This window comes from Ornithorhynchus anatinus, chromosome 7 (genome assembly GCF_004115215.2).
Source record: "Ornithorhynchus anatinus isolate Pmale09 chromosome 7, mOrnAna1.pri.v4, whole genome shotgun sequence".
NCBI lineage: Eukaryota > Metazoa > Chordata > Mammalia > Monotremata > Ornithorhynchidae > Ornithorhynchus > Ornithorhynchus anatinus.
Window position 1 is genome coordinate 26,135,806 of NC_041734.1, and position 12,761 is coordinate 26,148,566.

Sequence of the window (12,761 nt, forward strand, 5' to 3'; positions counted from 1 at the left end):
GTGGAGGCAGAATTTCCATTTCCCTGGGCCTCTCAGGCTTCATCCTGAAGGTTAATCATATAGGTAAAGGGATAGGATTGCATTTTATGGTATCAGATAAATCAGGAATAATGGGTCCATCAGGAGGAAGCTTGTTTTTATTGTCCACTGGAAGGGGTTTATGTAATTCTAAATAAGTCTGATTTTATACCTGAAGGAGGTGACCATTGCAGACTAGGTTGAATGACCTTCACAACGACTGTGAAGACTGCAGCCTGAGACTGCGAAACCTTTATGAGACATGGTCCGGGACCAACCCGATTAGCTTCTATCCACCCCAGCGCTTAGTACAGTGCCTGATACATAGTAAGCACTTAAAAAATACTATTATTATTATTATTATTATTATTATTATTAGCTTGTATCTACCCCAGCACTTAGTACAGTGCCTGGCACATATTGTACTCTCCCAAGTGCTAATTACACTGTTTTGCACCCAGTAAGTGCTCAATATATACGATTGAATGAACACAGTAAGCACTTAGTAAATGCCATGACCTCTCCTCTTGTTTTGCCTTGTCTTGTCTTATGTTGTTGAGTCGTCTCGGACCCATAGCGATGCCATGAATGCATCTGTCCCAGAACGCCCCACCTCCACCTGCAGTCATTCTGGTAATGCATCCATAGAGCTTTCTTGGTAAAAATATGGAAGTGGTTTACCATTGCCGCCCTCCGCGAAGTAAACTTGAGTCTCCGCCCTCAACTCTCTCCCATGTCGCTGCTGCCCAGCCCAGGTGAGTTTTGGCTTGTAGCTGATTGCCTTCCACTCACTTGCCACTGGCCAAGCTAGGAATGGAGTGGGTAGGCCTCTGCCTGACTCTCCCTCCCATCGTTGAGACTGGTAGAGTACTGGAAACTCTCCAGCTGCGACCCTGAGAGGGATAACCTCTCTCTCACCCCTTCCAAAACCAAAGAAAGTAATCATAGCATGCATTAAGTACTTACTATGTGCAAATCCAGGGAAGATATACAAGATAATCAGATCAAACACAATAATCCTTGTCCCACATGGGGTTAGCCGTCTAAAGGGGGAGGGAGAACAGCTATCTAGTCCCCATTTTCAGATGAGGAAACTGAGGTATAGAGAAGTTCAGTGACTTGCCCAAGGTCACACAGCAGGCAAGTGGTGGAGCTGGGATTAAAACCCAAGAGATGTTGCTTGAGCAATCCAAGAGTGAGCCAAGTTGAGAGCTTCTTTCTGTTGGAGGGCAAGTCCAGTGCTAACCTTCACACTGGCCAATACACACTAAAATGATTCAACCCACAGTGGTGCCTACCCTTTGAGGGAATTCAGGGGGCCCCTCCCTCTGCTTCTCATTAAATGCCTGGGTTCTAATCCTCCCTCTGCCACTTGCCTGCTGTGTAACCTTGAGTAAGTCACTTAACTTCTCTGTACTGCAGTTACCTCAACTGTAAAACAGGGATCAAGACTGTGAGCCCTGTGTGGGACAGGAACTATGTATCTACCCCAGCATTTAGTACAGTGCTTGACACATAGTAATAATAATAATTATGGTATTTGTTGAGCACTTACTATGTGTTAGGCATTGCACTAAGCATTGGGGTGGTTACAAGCAAATTGGATTGGACACATTCCCTGACCCTCGTGGGCCTCACAGTCTTGATCCCCATTTTGCAGATGAAGTAACTGAGTCCCAGAGAAGTGAAGTGACTTGCCCAAGGTCACACAGCAGAAAAGTGGTGGATCAGAACCCATGACCTTCTGACTCCCAGCCTTGTGCTCTTTCCACTACGCTATGCTCTTCTCCAATACCATTAACTAATACTATTAAAAAAAAATTCCACCTGCTGAGCCAACGTCACTGCCTCAGTGGAGCTAGGAGCTGCCATTGAACTGTGGGCTCAGTGAAACTTGTCACTGACAACTAATGAGCTCCTGGTGGGCAGGGAACATGTCCACCAACTCTTATACTGAAGTCTCCCAAGTGTATACTACAGTGTTCTGCTCTCCATAAGCACCCCTTTAATGCCACTGACTGATGGATTGATGGAATACATAGGCCATTAGCTTTCTGGGAGGAACCAAATAGGAGGCCTGCTTTCCTTGGAAAGAGGTCCTGGATGAGCAAAGCGATTCATCATAAGCTTTTACTTGTTCGCTGCCCATGGTGAGGTAGTCCGACGGAATAATTGTCCAAGTGTTGGATCGAAGTCGATTTCTTGCCTTCCACAGCTGGCCCAGTCTCTTCCATCAAAAGAAAATCCTGCTCTGAAAGAGCTCCTTTGGAAGGAAAGCCAAATGCTTTTGAGTGAATTAGTAATGAAATAGCAGAAGCACCATGGCCTATTGGAAAAAACATGGGCCTGGGAGCTCTAATCCTGGCTCCACTATTTCCCTGCTGTGTGACCTTGGGTGAATCACTTAACTTTCCTATGTCTCAGGTTTCTCATCTGTAAACATGGGGTTAAAATGTCTGTTCCCTGCAGTTAATAATAATAATAATAATAATTACGGTATTTGTTAAGCACTAACTGTGTGCCAAGCACTGTTCTAAACACTGGGGTAGATACAAGGTAGTCAGGTTGTCCCACTTGGGGCTCACAGTCTTAATCCTCATTTTACGGATGAGGTAACTGAGGCACAGAGAAGAGAAGTGGCTTGCCCAAGGTCATACAACGGGCAAATGGCAGAGTTGGATTTAGAACCCATGTCCTCTGACTCCCAAGCCACCCTGCACTGTCCTCTTTCCACTAAGCCACACTGCAATCGAGACTGAGAGCTCAGTGTAGGACAGAGGCTGTGGCTCATCTACTTATGCTCCAGGTCCTTATCTTTAAAATATATCATATCTTTAAATTATATATTAGAAATTACTTTTTTATTCATATTAATGTTTTTATCCCATTCTAGGTTGTAAACTTGTTATGGGCAGGGAATGTATCTGCTAATTCTGTTGTATTGTACTCTGCCAAGCTGTAAGTACATGAATGAATGCTCAGCACTCAATCAATTTGATAGATTGATTGGCCTTAGCACCATATTTGGCTTATAGTTAGCACTTAACAAATACTTCAGTTAATATTGCTAGTAAGCAACTGGAAAGAAGTGGAAGGTAAAATAAAAAGCATTGATGAAATCAATCAATTAATTGTATTTATTGTATTATAAGTGCTTGGGAGAGTTGATGGACAAATTCCCCTGCCCACAGCGAGCTCAAAGTCTATGGGGGAGACAGACATTAATATATATAAATACATTACAGATATGTACATTCATTCATTCATTCATTCATTCAATCGTATTTATTGAGCACTTACTATGTGCAAAGCACTGTATTAAGTGCTTGGATTGTACAATTTGGCAACAGATAGAAACAATCCCTGCCCAATAACGGGCTCACAGTCTAAATGGGGAAGAAATATCGTTAAGGACTTACTCTGTGCAAAACACTATTCTAAGCGCTTGGGAGGATAGAAAGTAATTGTGTTGTTCCACGTGGGACTCACAGTCTTCATCCCCATTTTTCAGATGAGGGAAGCGAGGCACAGAGAAGCGAAGCAACTTGCCCAAGGTCACACAGATGACAAGCAGTGGAGCCGGGATTAGAACCCATGACTTCAGACTCCCCAGCCCGGGCTCTTTCCACTGAGCCATGCTGACTCCCAGGCCCAGGCTATACCCGCTAGGCTGTGCTGCTTAATCAATCCATCAACGCGATTTATGGTGCACTTTCTGTGTGCAGAGCACTGGACTAAGCGCTGGTGACTTGCTCCTTTTTATTCACCTCCTATTTATTCACCGCCCCCCTCCCATGGGTATGTCTGCTGTGTGACTTTGGGCCAGTCATTTTGCTTCTCTGGGCCTCGGTTCCCTCCTCTGTCAAATGGGAATGAAAACGTTGAGTTAGAAATGGGATATGGACTGCGTCCAACCTGATCTACCGAAGTGCTTAACACAGTGCCTGGCATGTAGTAAACACTTAACAAATGCCATAAAAAAGGTATTGATGATAATGATGATCTCCCCGCAAAGCTTAGTACAGTACCCAGCACCTAGTAAGTGCTTAACAAATACCGTAAAAAAATGGTATTGATGATAACAATGAATTCCCCCAGCGCTTACTATGGTGCCCGGCAAAAAATAAGCACTCAACAAATAGCATAAAAAAATGGTATTGTTGCTACTGATGATCTCCCTCAGCATTTAGTAAAGTGTCTGGTACCTAGCAAGCGCTTCACAAATACCATTAAAAAATGGTATTAATGATAAGGACAATCTCCCACAGGGCTCACTAAAGTGCCCAGGCACAAAATAAGGGCTTAACGGCCTTGTTAAAACAAACAAACAAACAAACAGACAACCCAAGATGGGCCATGAAAACAACCAACCAACCACCAAAGCTCCCCCCGCCCCATGTTTCCTTGCTGTCTTCAGGCCTTTGGTAGCAAACACAGGATGGGGGGAGGGGCGGCAGGGTCAGGGGGCCGGGGACTGGGGGAGAGCGGAGGCAGGGGGTGTCCCCCACCGGCCTCCTCCCTGGAGGCTGGGGTGGACACACCTGCAAAAGGGCCGATGACCTTTAACCTCCTCTCCCTCCAGGGAATGGGAACCAATGACTCTGTTGACTTTTCCTGGCGTGGAATGCTTTCCAGAGTAGGGGGCCATGACTGGGGGTGGTGTGGGAGTGCATGTCCGTGGAGGTTGGGGGGACCCCGAGGCCAAATTGTCCATGGGGGCTGTGGGAAGGGGAGGGGAGGAAGATGTTTGGCTCTCTCATTCAACCCACTTTTTCTAACCATCATGAAATCCCAGCCGCATCGCTGAAATCCACCCTCTCCTCTCCACCCAAATGGCTCCCACATTAATCGAAATGCTCGTTCCTCTCCTGCCTGGATGACTGCCTCAGCCTCCTCGCTGACCTCCTGACCTCCAGCCTCTCCCCGCTCTGGTCCAGACTCGACTCCACGGCCCGCATAAATACTGTGGGGCTGAAAGCAGGGTGAATGAAGGGTGCGAATCCAACTGCTAAGGCAATGTAGAAGGGAGTACGAGAAAACAAGCAAGGGCTTAGTCAGGGAAGACCTCTTAGAGGAGATGTGCCTTTAATATAGCTTTGAAGGTTGGGAGAGTGATGGTCTGTTGGATATGAAGTTGGAGAGTTCCAGCCAGAGGCAGGATATGGGTGAGGAGTTGCCGGCAAGATAAAGATCGAGCTACAGTGAGTAAGTTGGTATTAGAGGAGCAAAGGGTTGGGACTGGGTTGTAGCAGGAAACCGGGGAGATCAGGCAGGAAGAGGAAAGGTGATTGAGTCCTTTAAAGCCAAGGGTAAGGAGTTTCTATTTGATGCAGAGGTGGTAAGACAGGCACTGGAGTTTGATGAGAAGCAGAGAAAAACGGACTAAAGAGGTTTTGTAGAAAAATGATCTGGGCAGCAGAGTGAAGTGTGGACTAGAGTGGGGAGAGGCAGAAGGTAGGGAGGTCAGCAAGGAGGCTGATGCAGTAATCAAGGTAGGGTAAAGATAACTGCTTGGATCAGCTTAGTAACAATTTGGATAGAGAGGAAAGGGGGGATTTTAGCAACGTTGTGAAGGGTGAACTGACAGGATTTGGTGACACTGAATATGTGGGTTGAAAGAGAGAGATGAAAGTAAATTATGATTATTTTTTTCAGGCAGTAGAGTCTTTAACCAACTCTAAGGTCTATTAATAACTTCTATTTCCCTTAAATTCAAAGGTCTGAGGGCCTGCTCCCTCTGAAAAACACGTTCTGTTCCTCTCTGAGACCACAGGGAGTCACTAGAGAACAACACAAAATATTGCTTCTCTTCAAGGATCCCACCGCATTGCCAAGACAAGCTGTCCAGAACTCATTCCTGTCCTTCCGCTCTGAGCACTCTTTATGGAATGGGTGCTGTGCACCTGGATTTCCTTTGGAAGCTTTGGTTAAACTATTTGGGGATTAATTCAGGTTCATGGGAGACCAGAAATGGATCCGAAAGAGGTCACGAAGGACTTCATTAAAAATATAATACTTAATATTAATATAATACTAATAACAGTGATTTTGTTAAGCACTTACTATTTCAAGCATTGGGGTAGATACCATGCAATCAGAACAGCCACAGTGTCTGTCTCGCATTGGGGTCATACCCTAAGGGGGAGGGAGAATAGGTATTTAATTCCCATTTTACAAAAAAGAAAACTGAGGCAGAAAAAGTTAACAAAGCAGGCAACTGGTGGAGCTAGGATTGTAACACGGGACTTCTGACTTGCAGTCCTGTGTTCTTTCCACTAGGCCACACTGCTTCTCTTAAAATGTTTAGTATACCGCATTCTCCTATATTGTAATGACTGTGTTCTTGTGAAATATCTTATTAAGGGAAACTCACACTACAGCTCCCAGCTGTTTCAGTGCCATGTCCATGCATACATGTACACATGCACCTGTACACAGGAACATGAAGTAACTGAGACATGGAGAAGTGAAGTGACTTGTCCAAGGTCACACAACAGCCAAGTGGCAGAGGCAAGATTAGAACCCAGATCCTTCTGACTCCCAGGCCCATGCTTTACCCATTGGTCCACACTGCTTCTCCAGTTGGTTACAGTCCCACAGATCCTTTTTGCCCATCTCTTCCCAGACATCCATTATGAAGAATGCCTGACCTCTGCCCTGCCCTCATTCTAAGAAACGGGCACAGCATTTACCCTTTCCCAACCTTTAGAGGTTTCTTCCATACTCCATGAGTTCTCGGAAGTTATTACTAGTGACTCTGGAGATACAGCTGCCGATTCCTTCACTATTCTAGAACGTTCTGAAGGTTTAATACGCCGTTTTTAAACAATGAGCAGCAAAGGCCTCCATCTTTCATGGTCTGTAGGTATTATTAGTAATAGTAATGGTATTTATTAAGTTCTTTCTGTGTGTCGAGCACTCTATCAAATCCTGGGAAAGAGAGAATAAGTGAGAACAGATATTAGCTCTCCTCTCTGGGTTGTGGTGGGGGGACATAAGAAGGAAGACAAAGGAAGGGGAGAATACCTAGCAAGTCATGCTATTTCTTTCACTCCTCTGGTGTTCTCACTTAATTTCCACTCTTTGTACCTTCATTTGCCTTTTAGGAATTTGAGCCAACGCAACATCTTTTCACTTTATTGGCTTCCTCTGAATTAATAGAGTGCGTTCCTGAGCCTGCAGAGTTGTCGGTTTGAAGATATTTGTTATCTCTGGGTGGATGGGCGGGAAAGATTTAGAACTACAAATGCAATGCTGATTACCAGCTGCAACTAAGGCAGGTCTCTGGCCACATGTCCACCCACAGGCTTTGTTTCCGGGAAGTGAATGGAAAAGGGTTAAGCAAAAGAACCCCAAATGAGATCAGCCTAATTTCCCTTTTAATCCAGAGATATTTTAAGTACAAAGAAATCCATAACCACATGGAAATCCTTCTGGTGTGGTCCCAACTAGGAGTAGCTCAGAGGCAGCACACTGCAGTACACCAGAGAAAATTAACTGAGGCTTTTTCTCCAAACATTTCTTGAGGAAAACTCTGCCTGGGCGGAGAAGTCAAACGTCTCCCAGAATATCCCAGTTGCTTCTGGGAAGCATAGGAGAAACCAACCCCTCTACACTTTGGGCTTTATACTTTGTCTTTTGGTCCCTACGACTATCTTGCCAGACTTGTTTGAAAGCTGAAACCAGGTGCTTTCACACCCATTCAGTGAGCTAATAAAAATCAACAATCCTTTCCCTAAAAGGATTGTGACACGAAAAGGCCACTTTTGGTTAATCAGTTAATCAATCTCATTTATAGAGCAGTGCACAGTAGTAAGTGCTTGGGAGAGTACACTGTAACAGACATAATGAGAAGCATGTGGTCTAGTGGGTAGGAGCATGGTCTGGGAGTCAGAAGGATCTTGGTCCTACTGCTGGCTCCACCACATGAATGCTGTGTGATCTGGGGCATGTCTCTTAATTTCGCTGTGTTTCAGTTGCCTCATCTGTGAAATGGAAAATAAGATTGGGAATTCCACGTGGGACATGGACTCTTTCCCACCTGATTAGCTTGTATCTACTCCAGCGCTTAGTAAAGTGTCTGGCACATAGTAAGCACGTAACAAATACCCACAACCTCAAAAAAAACCAAATCAAAATGAAACAAAACCGGAGTTGGAAGGCAGATGCCTGCCCACATGGAGCTTACGATCTGGAGGAACAGTCCTCTTATTGTTTGCAAATCTACCTCTTTCTCTCAAGTCATTCCCTGTGCTTTTGTGTAAAAAGCATAAGACCAAACTGAATCTCATTTTGTCATTTCCTCCCTATGTTTAGAGTTTCTTTTCTTACTGGAAGTAGAGATACTTTCCAATTTATTCTCCTACCAGGTCATTATCAAAACCAGTACCATGAAAAGGGCAGAATTTATCTTACAGCTTCATGGCCCCCACTATAATTTCTTTATATTTTGGGGGTTTGTTTTTGTGCTACAACTGCATTTTTCCTAAACTTCAGCTAATTTCCAGTCTGTCTCTAAGAAGGATTTGGGTTTGAGAAACACAGTATTTTTTAAGCCTGGATTTAGTGAAATGCAGATTACAAATAATTGAGCTCTATCTTCCTTCATCTTAGAGCACATATGCATTTCAAGGAAAATGCAATCCATATTACTGATTTATTAACAATTAGTTATTGAAATGTTTTGAAACATCTGTTTGGTGTCTTAAAAGCAATTTTTCTTGGGTCCAGAAATTTGGCATTTATCGGCTTGCTGATTAACATTAGATAGGTTTATCCTATCTTACCTGACTGATCTACTACAGCCCAGCCCTTCCATTCTACTCCTCTAGCACCATCTTGCTCACTGTGCCCTGATCTCACCTATCTCGCCGCTGAAACCTTTCCCACATCCTCTGGCCTGGAACTCCCTCCCTCTCCGTATACACCAGACCACCACTCTTTCCATTTTCAAAGATTTATTAAGGTCACGTCTCCTCCAAGAGGCCTTCCTCAGTTAAGCTCTCTTTTCACCCCTCCCTCTCCCTTATGCATCAACTATGCTCTTAGATCTGTAGCCTTTGGGCACTTGGAATTCAACCGACCCTCAGCCCCACAGTACTTATGTACATATCTGTAAATTACTTCTTTATATTAATTTCTGTCTCCCCCTCTAGACTGAAAGCTCACTGTGGGCAGGGATCGTATCTACCAAATCTGTTGTATTGTGCTCTCCCAAGTGCTTAGTACAATGTTCTGCACACAGTAATTGCTCAATAAATACCATTAATTGATTGACTGACCTGAAACAAAGCTTCTAATGGGAAGACTTAAGTTTCATTCAGAACACAAATTCACCTTAGAAGAAGGTTCCAGTCCATCAGTGCGCTGGGAAAGGGGTGGAGCTATTACGGAAAAACAGAACAAAGATGTCAACGCCTTGGATAGAGTTTAGGGAAGAGCTGGAAAACCGTGACTCAGACCTGAAACAGAAGAGGAGGGAACATCCGAATTGTGTGGTGTATTATACTCTCCCAAGCGCTTAGTACAGTGCTCTGCACACAGTAAGCACTCAGTAAATATGATTAACTGACTGAGTCTGTAGCTCCAATTGCTTTTGGGGGAAGGCAGCTTTGAATTTCCTGGAAGGTCATTTCTGGCTCAGAGTTCCCCAAAGGGAAGCAGTATTGCCTAGTGGAAATAGCATGGGTTTGGGGGTCATAGGACCTGGGTTCTAATTCTGGTTCTGCCACTTTTATTTTTAAATGGAATTTGTTAAGTCTTCACTATGTGCCAGGCACTATAATAATCACTTACCTCCTGTGTGACCTTGGATAAGTCACTAAACTTCTCTGTGCCTCAGTTTCCACATCTGTCAAATGGGGATTCAATGCCTGTTCTCCCTTCTAATTAGACTGAAAATCCCATGTGGGTTCTTTCAACTCTAATTGTCTTGTATTAACCCTAGTGCTTAGTTGCTTATAGAAAGTGCTCAACAATTATCAAAATTATTTTCATCAATGAGGAATCTCACTGCTAGCTTCTGCAAAGGCCTCTAAAAGCAAAGCAAAGTAACCTCTAGACTGTAAATTCTTTCATTAGATTTCCTTGATCTTCCTGGAGGCTCAAGAAGACTGAAGAAAGAAGAGGACACCAAAACTGAACCAGAAGGGGAGAGAAGATGAGAGACCAGGGTCCAGAGAAGGGAAGAAAACAAAAAAAGTAAGATGCTGTGGTTGAAGGAGAGAAAGGAGAAAGTAGAGGTAACAGGAGGTAAAAATCCAGACATCAGGAGTTAAGAATGGAGAAGTAGCTTGGCTTAGTGGAAGAAGCACAGGCCAGGGAGTCCCAGGACTTGGGTTATAATCCCAACTCTGCCTCTTGGCCAGTTGTATGAATTTGAGTAAATCAAATTCTCAGTGTCTCAGTTTCTTCACCTGAAAAAAGGGGATTAGATATCTGTTCTGCCTTTTCCTCAGACTGAGAACCCCATGTTGATGGGAACTGAGTCTGACCTGTTCATTTAGTATCTACCTCAGCTTTTAGTACAGGGCTTGGCACATAGTTCAGAGCTTCACACCATAATTATTTAAATAAGACACCACTCAATCAATCAATCAGTCATATTTATTGAGCACTTACTATGTGCAGAGCACTATACTAAACTCTTGGGAGAATATAACAGAATTTGCAGATATGTTCCCTGCCCATAACGAGCTTTCAGTCCAGAGGATGAGCTTCTGTTATAGACGATGAGATTGCAGTCTGTGAAATTCACCTTCAAGTGTATAATGAGGCTGAAAAGGTCAGTTCATGATCCACAGTCTGGGCATACAGTACACAAGAGAAAAAACTGTCTCTTATGTTGTAAGTCTTTTTTCTGTTTCTTTTGGCCCTGCAGATATTGCTCCCCATTTGTGGGTTTGCTAGAGAGCTGGTATTTGGTGAGGCAGAATTTAGAGATTTCCCTTTCTAGTTCCCTTTCCCATCTGTGGTGGTGCCCCTAAATAGGGCTGCTCAGACATCTAGGTTGCTGCCGAGCAGGATTGCTGTCTCTTAAGGGACCAGTATCCTGGACCGCCTACTTGTGACAGCCTATTTTTGAGTGTTGGAATGAGGCTTGCCGCTGTCAGGAGTCCAGAAACTTGAATCATTTTCTTTAGTGGGTGATGATTTGTGCTGCATCATTCACACTCTTGGGCCCAGTCGCCCAAAAGCCAACAGCACATCTTATCAGATGGCTGGTTCGTGTCTGGGTGCAACCTGTAGTTGTAGAACACTGTAATAATAATGATAATTGTGGTATTTGCTAAGCACTTACTATCTGCTAGGCACTGTACTAAGTGCTGGAGTAGACACAAGCAAATCAGATTGGATAGAGTCCCTATCCTACATGGGGCTTATAGTCATAATCTCTATATTTTTGTCTCATGCCGTCGAGTTGTTTCTGACCCATAGCGGCACCACAGGCACATCTCTCTCAAAATGCCCTGCTCTCCATCTGCAATCGTTCTGGTAGTGTATCCATACAGTTTTCTTGGCAAAAATATGGAAGTGGTTTACCATCGCCTCCTTCCGCGCAGTAAATTTGAGTCGACAGCCTCAACTCTTTCCCCTGCCGCTACTGCTCTGCATGGGTGAGTTTTGTAGCAGATTGTCTTCCGCTTCTAGCCCCTGGCCAAGGTAGGAATGGAATGGGTATGCCTCTGCTTGACTATCCTTCCCATAGCTGAGACTGGTAGAATACTGGAAACTCTCCAGGTGCGACCCCGAGAGGGAAATCCCCATTTTACAGACGAGCTAACTGAGTCACGGAGAAATTAAGCGACTTGCCCAGGGTCGCACAGCAGAGAAGTGGAGGTGCTGGGATTAAAACCCAGCTCCTTCTGACTCCGAGTCCCATGCTTTATCCATACTAGGCCATGCTGCTTCTCATCACTGCCTGCCCCCTCAGCTTCCAACCCAGCTGGGCCCACATTTGATTTGGACATCATCATGGAGTGAAACACTAATTCCCAGATGAAAAGAAATCCAGGACCTCTAGACCCTTGGATCATTCCACAGCAGTTGGGGAAACAAATCTAGAAACGAAGTTTGGCCATGTTGCTTGAATCCTGGCATCTCCTGGAGAAATGGGAGGAAGCAAAGATTCAGTAAGTGGCTCCTGGCTGTGCTTTGGAGATTAGCTGAATGTGCCTCCTTCCATGTAAAGGGTTAACCTGAAGTCCTTTTTAAAGAACTAGGATACCCAGCACCTGTCACTGACCCAGCTGGTGTATCGATAGACAATTTTGTCACCCTCCCTAATAGTCTCCTCTGTTGCACCTGTTACTCCCAGAGTTATGGCTATATTATACATTGTAATTTAATAAGGTCAGGTCACACAGCAATAGAAGGAGCTGTCGTTCCACCGGAGGATTAAGACAGTTTTATAACCTCCTGAGGGAAAGCGGTTATCTGGGAACTCTAGAGTCATATACATTTGCATCGGGAATATGCCTTCACAGTTTTGGAATCGAGGGATGGGAATTATAAATAGAGCCTGGAATCTGACCACGACTACTTTGTCACTTGTGTGTTTCTATTTACCCCACTCGGCTGGTCTGTAGGACGATTCTTCAGGATAAAAAGAGCCTCTTCCCTTTTGGCCATTGACGGGGCCCTGTATAAATAAGTGTACTTTGTGTGAAATCCTTCCCCAGCCCTTCTTACTGGCCCCACAATCCCCAACACAGTCACTGACTGAAGTGGGCCACAGGAAACCA

At 44.5% G+C, this 12,761-nt stretch overlaps 1 non-coding gene across 1 annotated transcript; it reads right to left on the bottom strand.

The window, feature by feature from the left end:
* Positions 1-783: 783 nt before the first annotated feature.
* Positions 784-921, bottom strand: LOC114813491. Its single transcript, XR_003761208.1, has one exon. It is a non-coding gene; the product is annotated as a small nucleolar RNA SNORA7 (small nucleolar RNA).
* Positions 922-12,761: the final 11,840 nt, after the last annotated feature.